Here is an 11,114-nt window from a genome sequence, read left to right on the forward strand (position 1 = left end):
GCTGTTGCCCTCTCCACCTTTTCTCCCCCACCCTTGTTTTCACTGTTTTCCTTTTAATCACTGCAGACCCAGGTATGGTAAACCCAGTAGTGCACCCAGTGTGCACTTCAGAGAAGTCTCGGAAGTGGAAGACAGCTGCAGTAGCTGCAAGCACAGTACAGATGTTGCAGAGGTATACACTTCTGCAAGTGCTGCATTTGGAGTCTTTGCATTTCACCAGTGATCATTTCATCAGTAGTATTTTTTTCTTATTCTTTTTTGTGTTCTTTTGTATTTCTTTTAATAATAATTATTAATAATATTAATAATAACTATTATTATTATTATTATTATTATTATTATTATTATTATTAAAACGATTATTATTATGGGCCTCATTACAAATCAGGCGGTCCGGAAATAACGGTGGCGGTAAACCCGCCGCCACCGTTGTTTCCGGACCGCCTGATCCCGACTCCTGCAGGCGGGAGGTGATGTTCCCGCCAGGTTTGACCTGGTGGGTTTAACACCGCCCGCCTGCAGGCGGACGAGGAAACATAGGCAGCATTACGAGCCGCTGCCGGTGTTTCCATGATCCCCATTCCCATTGAGTCCCATAGGACTCAATGGGAATGGGGATGAACACCATTCCGCCTCCGTGATTCCCAGAAAACCGGGGCTGTAATGCCCCGGTAATTCCGGGAATCGCGGAGGCAGAATGGTAATACGAGTCCGGCGGTAACCAGGCGGTGGTTTTACCGCCTCGGTTACCGCCAGACTCGTAATGAGGCCCTATATCTATGTAACAAGGGAAACGTCCTGTACTCCCCTTTTTACCAATTACTCCTTCTCTTGCACTTTTGACTGTTTGCATGGTAGTGTTCTTGTGCTTGGTATGCTTTGTAGTGGTCCATAATGGAAGGCTACCAATGGAAAGGCCTACCTTTGAAAGAACACTGATAAAACTATGACGCTTCCCTGTGCAGCCCACAATGGGTCAGTCCAAGCAGCAGTTAGTTGGGTTGGGCTGCAGACGGGCACATCATTTTTACTATAATTGCAATTAGGAAGGTTTCTATGTACATTTAGTCTGAACCTCTGTGCGGCCACTTCTTCATTAAACACATGTGAGAAGAAATGCCCTTTTCTCACTGCACTTCGTTCCTGCCACTGTCATTGACAAAGGCAGAGCTGGAGAGAAAAGGGACCGACTTCCGCCATGGTCACCTCCTCCCTGTCCCTGTCTTCTTCTGGGTTGGCACTAATTTAGTCACAGAGCAGATTTTTTGAAATGTGCAAGAGAGTGATTGGCATAGTGATGACATTCAGAGGCCACTTGCTGGAGACAGTTTGCAAACAAACTTTGATCCCCATACATCCACAGCATGCAGCCCTATTCATTGGCCCCTCCACGTCGAGAGAAAAGACTATGGGTATGATTCATGGAATTGTTTGCACTGGAAATAGGGAACTTGCGGGCCAAACTGCGTGCAAAATCCTGTTTATCGATACATGGAATCGAATGTGCAGGACTTTTCCAGGACTTGCGTGGAGTTCGCTCAGGATCTGCAGGTCTCTGCGAGCCGTTGAGCGCCTAGTGCAGGGCTGGGAAGGGGGCAGAAAACAGGAAATTGGGAAGAACATGCAAAAAAGTGGGCGTTATGAGGGACAGCCCGTAGGCAGTCCCTCACACGCCCACAATTGCGCCAAATTACATGCATTCAGGGAAACACCCAAACAGCCTCTCGGCATAGAAATGGCCACGAACATTACTCTATCACTACGCCATCTGAAGGCAGGCGTAAAGACACTTGCACATAGGAATCGCAGCACAGAGGTGGGCTTGCATGTCATATTTAGGGGTACGTGTTCGCAACCGGGGTTCTAATCTAACTAAGGGTTGCACATAAGCAGTGTACATGGGCGTAATTTTAGGGGGGGATAGGGGTGTTTGTCCCCCCAACTTTCATGGCACACGATTTTGTCCCCATTCATTTGAATGGGGCATTTATTTTTCAGATGACATGTCCCCCCCAACATTTTCAGCAACGTTACTCCACTGGCAGTGTAGCAGGGTGCAGGTACAGTTTACTGAGTTTCGCAAACAGATTTTCCAAGTTTAACCCGAGCTGAGAAGTATCATATGCATGTTGTTGGGGTGCTGGCAAAAGTTACGGGGGACCTTGCGCTGGTCCCCGAGAGGTAGCCCTGTTGGTAGCATCATGAAAGTTATAAACAGCGGTAATGCTGTCATATCTTTTGAGAGCAGTTTCCTTAAAATGATTTATAGTGGCAAGACTGGCATATAGTGCAGAGCAGTTATGTGAAAGTCTTTTTACATTGGAATACTGCATGCATTATGAGCTTGGCAACAAAGTGACTTACAGTATGAATTGTGGCATTTAATGTAGGTGCAGCATAATGAAAGAGATACACAATGCCAATGCTGGAATAGATTTGTGCAGCTGCACAAATGTGATAAACTGTGGAAATGCTAGCATATATTGTGGGCAAAGCTTCAAAAGTGGAATGCCACGGGAATGCAGGCATATGTTGGCTTTTGACATCATCAAAGTGATTTACAGTGGAAAGGCTGTCATGTATTGTGGGTGAAAATCTGACAAATGTCTGTGGTTGCTTGTGTTTCTATGAAGAGGGGATGAGACCTAGCATTTCTAGCTCCACTACACCCACTGGTGGCAGTAACAGAATGATTTGCACATGACTGGTTCAATTCAGCAGTGGCGCAGACCAGCTAAAAACACATTGGGCCTCATTCCGGGTTTGGAGCTAACCATGGAGTAATTAGCTCCATGGTTGCTTTCGAAACCGTCCCAAATCCGGCATGGTGAATCGAGTAATGGTCCCTGTCCATTCCAGGGTTGGAGGGACCGGTAATTCCCCATTCACCTTTTGCCCTTCCCCATTCCCATTTCTGCCCCATAGGGCTCAATGGGAATGGGGAAGGAGGTAATTACGGCACTGTAAATTACGGTACCGTAATTACTTCCGAAGTACCTTTGCGGGTCCCGTACTTAACTCCTGCTAAAAGCAGGAGGTAAGGAAGGACCTGCAAAGGGACCTCGGAATACGGAGGTAGGGGATTACCGGCATTGGCACCCTTACCGGAGCCGGTAATTCCTTACCTCCAACCTCGGAATGACCCCCATTGATGTGTAAGGTTTCTCAGAGCATTGCTAATGGTTAAGGTTAATTTAAACTGTAACAAAATGACATCTGTCCCACAGGAGTACAAGGATGAGTTGTGGCTAAGCCATCTGCCCAGCCCTCAGACTTCTAGAAAACAAGAGTGATCCCAATTATAAACATACAACAGGCACAGGTAGGAGATACCAGAGATTCTTTTTACTAGGGGCCTCTAATTGAGTGTTTGGCTCATTGAATGGGGTTTGCGAGCATTGAACGCAACCCGGACATCCCTGGGAAATTTACGTTTAACAACCATTTGGGTACATCGACTACTTTTGTCTATCTTTGGACCTATGGAAACACATTGTGAGTTTCAAAGTACCTAGAGTGGAAACAGTGATCATTACTCCTTGGTTCTAAGACTTAGAGGCCTGGTTGAGGGGGTGGGGCAAATGTCCAGCTTACCGTGCCAAGTGGATAGTGACGCAGTGTCTCTCAGAAGAATCAAATAGGGGACAATTCATGGCTCTGACCTGCATCAGCAAATATTGGCCACACAGAAAAGTGAGCAAATGGGAATTCTGGAGTACTGAACTGGTCCCATGGAAGTGGTGAGCTTCTTTACGGCCATCCTGGCAGCCCTTACAAGAGGGTTTCATGAGAGTCCCCAAATGACAAGGGAGTGGTGGGAAGAAAGGTTGGTTTGACCAGGCTTGCAGGATGGCCAAATCAGCACTTTTAGATGCTTTAAAGCAGGCTTGTCCAACCTTTCTGAATGTGGGCCCGAAGCATTAACTTTTTGTCACCCAGTGGGCCGGAGAGCCAAAAGTCAACAACCTCACCCAAAGCAGTATATTAAAAAGCGATATTGTGTGACCTTTGACACAATAGCATCACAGGCAGTGATAGCCATACAGTCCCAAAGATAGCTTTTGGTGTCATGGGCAGTGATCAAAGGTTAGTTGCTTGTGATTTCTTTCAGTGTCTATGTGTTAATATTTTTCTGAAATAGTGGGGGCGACTGAACGTAGCGAGGGGGCTATAAGGTTCTAGGGAGGGTTTGGGGGGGTTCCCCCCCAGGAATTATTTTTCAAATATGGGGTTGAAATGGTGCATTTTACAGCAGAAAAGGTGACCAAAAGCCATAAGTATACAATCAGGTTCTAAAGGGGAACATGAAAATTCAATGTCACCAACAACAGAAAAGAACATTTTACAACACAACACATTTTTATGATCAATGTGTCCACAGTGTAAGATAACACTGTCATTGATGTAACACATTGTCATGCTGGTTGTACCCAAAATATGTCTCTGTAGCAACATGTCTATGCTGGCTGTTCCCAATTTAGGCCAGTATTGTCCTGTACAAAGCATGGTTGATGCTGCCTGAGCATGTGCAGTGTGCCCAATACATATGGTAGCTTATCTCTGTAATACACATTACTTCTGTGGTGATGAAGCATAATTCAATTCAACAGATAAAATGTGGAAAAGTGATCACCCAAAGGTGAACCTAATTGAAGAAACGCAATGTGAGCACAATCTTAAAGTATGCAACCTAGCAGGCCTGGTGCACACTTTACCTTTTCTTTCACCAATAAATCGGGGGGAGAGCGCGAACGCAGTCCCCCACTACCAGAAATAATGCAGTTGTGTATCCCGCATTTGGGAACATAGCAGGGGTCAGCAAATCCGATGTGCAATGGGTAAGCATCACCCTGGGAGATCTGCCCTTGAGATCAGATTCTCCCCTGCCAGCTAAGTATAAGTTGCATGCAAGAGGGCAGGGGTTGGGTCAGTTCTGGGAAGCCCCGCTAAGCGAGGGTGAGAAGGCAGGCCCTGACCCAGCCCCAACCCCCCACCCCCTGGAAGCTCTGAGCGTCTGAAGAGCTGCCTGTCCCGCGTGTAGGGGGAAACTCCAGCAGGCAGATCCCAGCAGAAGAGCAGATTGTAGCGCAGTTCCTTTCTCCCATCAGGCCCTGCTCGGCCCGAGATTTGTATAAATAGCAGGATGGCTTGAGCAGGCCTGTTGCAGTCTGCCCACTGGCCTGTCGGCCCCACACGGGCCCATGGCCCTCCTGAGCGGAGCTGCTCAGCGCTGGCCCCATTGACACCATCATAATCATCCTGGACCTCGACGCTCCACCACCCCTGAATCTCATAGTTCTGCTCAATGACAATGCTGAAGCTTTGAATTCTTTGCCGTAACCATATACCGTGTTGTGTCAGCCGAGCCTGCACAGCGCCAAAGGCAAGTATTCCCTTGTCCGGGCCCAGAAGTCACTGAGTCTTCCAGTGCCATCCACTTGGCACGGCCTACTGTTCCCAGCATTTTCTACCCGTAAATCAGCACCACTGCCAAACAGAACTGCATCATTGGGGCCCATCGCTGCTGCTCTCCGACTTGAACCCAGCCCAGCGCAAAGGCACCCATGCTTCTGGTCTGATGCTGAAAAGCCTGGCTCTGCTGAGATCCGAAAGACAAGAACTAAGGTCTTTTGGGAACATAGTACTATTGTTTTTTGTGTTGCAACTGAATCAGCTCACACCTCTCCTGAAGGGTATAGGCTGCCCTCAGACTGCGCTACCAAAAGAGTGAAAATAAGTTATACCTGTTGGGCTTGCCTGTTTCACTTTTATGATTGGTATCACTGCTGCATGGGTATTAAGCGCATTATAAATAACCTATCATATCAGATCATATCATAGATCACAGATCAAGATCATAAGCAATTTCCAGAAACCTTGGCAGGTGGTCCACTGAGACCCATTTGCAGGCTGCAGTGTGTTATTGGGGCACTACTAGGGTAACATATTGTGCTGTACATGTGGTATTCGCCATGCTTTGATACCCCACTGGCCACATCTATAATGTCCAATGTACTTGGTATAATGCATGGACATTTTCATCAATCCGCACTGTGCTTAGAGGTAAACGTAACTGAGCTCCCGCTGTTCTTCTTTGTCTCGAGACAAGGAAAAAAAGCACTGCAAAGGTTACGTTTCTAAGCTGATAAACGTTCATCTTCGGTGACATTCGCAATTCAAAAGAACGATTTTTGGGGCAGACAGGCTGGGTCACCGCAACCCCTGCTAAACATATGTCCAGAGATGACAAACCTTGAAAGTAACTCCGCACAATGGCCCTCTGAGCAGCGGCCCACGGCAAATCAGGGGTTCAGGAATCCGCTGTGCTACCCACGCTGAGAGGAACTCCTGCACAGCACCTGTCCACATAATCCTGCGCCCGGGCCAGCACTCTCTTCTCCCTTCATCTCGGCTCGCCTTTTGCGCCTCAGAGCCCCATGCAAGAGAGGAATGGGCATGTCTGGGCCGGAGCCCATTCCTCTCTTGCATGGTGGGTCCTACTTGCCTGAAATGGGATATTTAAATGCAAAGTAATTGCTACTATATTAATCCCATTGTTCATAGTTTGTGGGAGTACTGGGCAATTGTATGGACCCGCGCTCACTGGTATTCCCGAGGTAACCCTCACTATGCCATGATACAAATTAGTCTCTCCTTCCTCCATCATCAAGTCCCAATATCTTCTTGACAAATTTATTTATTTCTGCAATGTTTGTCGGATATCTGACAAACAGTGCATAAATAAATGAATTAACGCTTTGTGGCTGAGGAGTGTAACTACCTCTGTTGACCCCATGGGGTCACCAGAGGAAGTTACAGTTTTGCGCACAGGCACATTTAAAAAAAAAAAAAAAAAAAGTTTTGTTTTTTTTTTTTACTCAAGAGTTGTCCAACATACGGCCTCGCGGGTCACATAAAATGGCTTGGCGGGCCGCATTGTGGCCCGCGGGCCGTATGTTGGACAACCTTGCTTTAAAGCGTCTAGCAATGGACAGACAGATTGTTCAAACTCATTCTGACTATTGCGGGGCGATTGAGCAAAGGAAACTGGAGTTGTAAGACAAGGCCTGGGAAGAATTATTGGAGGCAATTAGGTTGAATGCTGCCAAGGGTTTTTGGGAGTTTGTCAAGGGTAGGACCTTTGACAAGGGAAGAATGGGTCTGCAGGGTACACATGTGGGGGCGGCGGACTGGGGCTCTCACTTTGGGACACTTCTTGATGATGGTTGTTCTCGAAAAGAGGAAGTGTCTGGGGTGCTACTCTATGTTTCACCTGGGAGGATGTGGTGAAAGCAATTGGGGCCTATTCACGAAACTGAGCTCCTGGCCCGGACGCCATATCAGCAGATCTTTTTCAGCATCAAATTGATTTATGGGCTCCCGTGTTGACCCTGGCTTTTAATGCCTGCATGAGCTTGGGGCACTATCCACCTTCTCTGGAGGACGGCGACTATCTTTCCCATCTTTAAAAAGGGAGATGTAACTTTGCCCTCATTCTATCGCCCAATTTTTCTCTTCTATTTCTCTTTTAAAATCTTTGGATGGGAATTGTTGGGTTATATAGAGAGCTGTTTTACAGAGGCCACGATCCTCACAGACATCCAATTTGGTATCTCCCAGGTTTGGGTACCAAGGAGCAAGTGTTGAACTTGTACCTATTGGTGTTCAATTTTGTGTTTTGCAGGGCGAAGTGGTCTATCTCACCTTTATGGACTTAAACACAGTCTTCGACAAGGTTGACTGTCCAAGGTTGTGGGCTGTGCTTGAGACCATGGGTTGCCCAGAGGAAATCCTGGGAGTACTGCAGGAGATTCATGCCGACAATAGTGCCAATGTTCGATTTGGACCTGGGAGGAAGTGTACAGTGTGTTTTCATATAGGTGCGGTTCGGCAAGGGTGCGTGTTAGCCCCCATACTCTTTACTTTGTATATTCATGGAGTATTGCAGACCTTGCTGAGTACTGGGTGGACTTTTTTAAAATTGGGTCAGACAATACGATGCTTATGGCCCGAACCCCCAGGGCTTTACAGGCACTGGTTGATGCTATGGCTCCTTCATGACCAGCCTAGGACTGAAGATCAACACTGTCAAATCGGCAGTTATGGGCTGTAGTGGAGGTAGAAAGCTCATTAAGATGCACCCTATTCTATGTAATGGGGAAGTTATCCCCAGGGTGGCAGAATATGATTATTTGGGTGTGAGATTTTCCGAGGCTTTGATGTGCATGTTAAAAAACAGTCCTTGAAGATGTGCCCGGTGAGACTGAGTACATCCAAATCAAGCTCTTCCAGGAGAATGCAGATTTCCTAGGAGTGTTTGACAGCAGAGTAAGAGTTAAGAGTAGCGACGTGGAACATATTGCCACATTTGCAAAACGTCCGTGGAGGGGTGCAAGCATGAGATATGTCCTGCAGAAGTGTTAGAGGTGCCAAGAATGGACACTGGAGGAAGGAGGAGAAGGCAGAGTAGTCAGAGGAGGAAGAGAGTGCCAGAGAGGTAACAGAGGGAGGAGTAGGCAGAGTGGCCAGAGAAGCAGCAGCAGGTGCCAGAGAGTTGGCGGAGGAAGGAGGTGGCAGAGTGGCCAAAGAAGCAACGGTGGGTGCCAGAGAGGGGTAGACAGGAGTAACAGGAGAAGAAAGTATGTTGATGAGATGTAGAAAGGGTCTTTCGAAAAGGAGGAGATTGGCCCGCTGGCCCTGGACTGAGATGGTACCATTTAAGTAGACATTAATGATGGTCTTGGATGAGTGGAAGGAGGCCAGGAGTACCTCCCACCAGGTGCCACCATTAATGGGAGAGGGGTAAAAAGGAGAGAGAACAGAGACCATATGAGGGGTCCATAGGACTGGAGGGGGAACAACAAAGAGGATGGTGGTGAATGTCTGTTTGGAGGAAGCACTGTTGTAGGTATCAGCTATAGGGAGCCTGGGTTGGAGACCAGGATGTCCTTTTTGAGCTGCTTCCTACCAGACTTGAGTGAGAGGGATAGGATAGTCGAATAGCAGTTAGAAAAGAATGAGGGAGACAGAGAGAAACAGAGGGTGCAGGGTGGAGATTGTGCTGGTTGGGGAACAGCCTAAACAGAAGGGGGGGAGGGGTCAAATGCTAGGGGCATACGGGAGGGCGGAACACGAGGGGGTCACACAACACAAGAGGGGCAACAAGTACATATGACACAGAACAAGAGCACTGGACCTTGCAATGTCTTATCATGGGTGGAGAAGAACAGTGCAGGCAACAAATGTACACTACAATGGAACTCATAGTCATGAGAATACAAGTACAGTACACAAATACAAATCAGGAAGTCAAAGTGGCCCTAGAGGGCAAGAAGAGAAAGGCATGGGATGCAACACATAAACAATACGATAGTAACCCAACAGACAAAATCAAACACACTGGTGGTGCATGGAAACCTGGAAGTAAGAGGAAATGCAGGCCATGCAATAGAATGGCAATACAGTATTGAATACAATATAGTGGAATGACAACACAATGGTCATAGAACGTAAGGGACAGTCAAGTGGGGAGAACACAGAGAGGGATGTGGGGGTGGCAACACAGCAAGGGATGCGTGCAGAGCATTCAGGAGGGAGGCGTTGGGAGCATCGTAGGGAGGGATGCAAGGCGAGCAACACAGCAAGGGATGTGCGGGGAGCAATGCAGCAAGGAATGCAAATGGAGCACGCAGGAGGGAGGTGTGGGGAACAACGCAGGGAGGGACAAGTGGGGACAACACAACAAAGGATGCATCGGGAGCAATGCAGAGGGGGATGTGGTGAGCAATGCATAGAGGGGTGTGTGGGGAGCAACGCAGAGAGGGATGCTTGGGCAGCATCATAGAGAAAGATAGGTCAGGGGAGAGAGGGCAGGTTGCAAGATGATGCAGGCATGAATGCCGGGGCGGGACCTAAGTTGTGAGGGAAGCGAGGAAATCCTATCATCCACGATCAATTTGTGGAGTGTTCAATAGGAGGTCAAAACATGAGTGAACTGACCCAACCGACAAACCAATTTTACAGTGAAGTCTATACATCTGTTTTGCCAGAAATACCTGCCAGGAGGCTGTTGCAGTAGTCCAAAGGTGAGTTCGCTAAGGCACCAGCCATAATCGCATGGTCCAAATCGGGAGTGAATGGTAGCACCTGCTGCAACAGTCATAGCAAGTAGAAGATTACCTGCACCGGGCCGATGACTTGGCCCTCACTTCCAAGGTTATCCAGCCAAATGCAGCCAAGGATTTTGATCTTAGTAGCGAAGTTCAGCTCCGCGCCCAGAAAGCTGGGGACAGATGAACACTTTACTGCTGTGAGTAGATGCTTCGGTCCAAACAGCGCCAGATCAGTCTTAGTTGGGTTGAGCTGGAGCTGATTATCCGACATCCACCCACTCACATCATCAAGGCACCTTTTAACCCTGAGGAATGTTTCATCAACATTTCCAATTTTAATGAAAACCTGGGTGTCATCGAATTTGGAATAGAAATTCACCTCATAGCTCCTCTGGATATCCATTTAGGACTGCAAATATAAGATAAAAAGCAAAGGCGACAGTGAAGAGCCTTGTGGAGCATCACACCCAAGAGGTATAGAATCAGAAATAAATCCACCAAGCTTGACCTGTCGTTGATGATCAGCTAAAAATGATCCAACCTATTCAATTGCTTGCTTGGAGACATTGCCTATATATCTCAAGCGTCTGAGCAGTATGTGATGGTCAACCATGTAAAAGGCCACAGAAAGGTCAAGCATCAACAACAGTAATAGTTCACATCCACCCACGACTCTTAACAGATCATCCTGTAGGGCCAATAAGGCCATTCAACCATATCTCGGCAGAGTAAAGCCACTAACAGGACTTCAACTAACAGAATACAATGTCCCTTCTTCTCTTAAGGCTTCTTAGCAGCACATTCTTTGCCTTATAAGGTGCCAGAACCACAACTTTCAATACATCTATTTCATGTGTTCTCTTTCACTCTCTCAGCACATCTTGTCCTGCAGTGGGGAGTGATTGGACTGCAACTATCAACATACTGTTATCTGATGCAATGTGACAGTCCCACAATCTCTCACCAGCAGTGTAGAATGGTGGCTCAGTAATTGAGTACCCT

The 11,114-nt window shown here is 47.4% G+C and overlaps 1 non-coding gene across 1 annotated transcript; it reads right to left on the reverse strand.

The window, feature by feature from the left end:
* Positions 1-4,736: 4,736 nt before the first annotated feature.
* Positions 4,737-4,898, reverse strand: LOC138498957 (U1 spliceosomal RNA). Its single transcript, XR_011279045.1, has one exon. It is a non-coding gene; the product is annotated as a U1 spliceosomal RNA (small nuclear RNA).
* Between the last annotated feature and the right edge of the window lie 6,216 nt (positions 4,899-11,114).

Source organism: Ambystoma mexicanum, chromosome 5q (assembly GCF_040938575.1).
Source record: "Ambystoma mexicanum isolate Mex_15411 chromosome 5q, UKY_AmexF1_1, whole genome shotgun sequence".
Lineage (NCBI taxonomy): Eukaryota > Metazoa > Chordata > Amphibia > Caudata > Ambystomatidae > Ambystoma > Ambystoma mexicanum.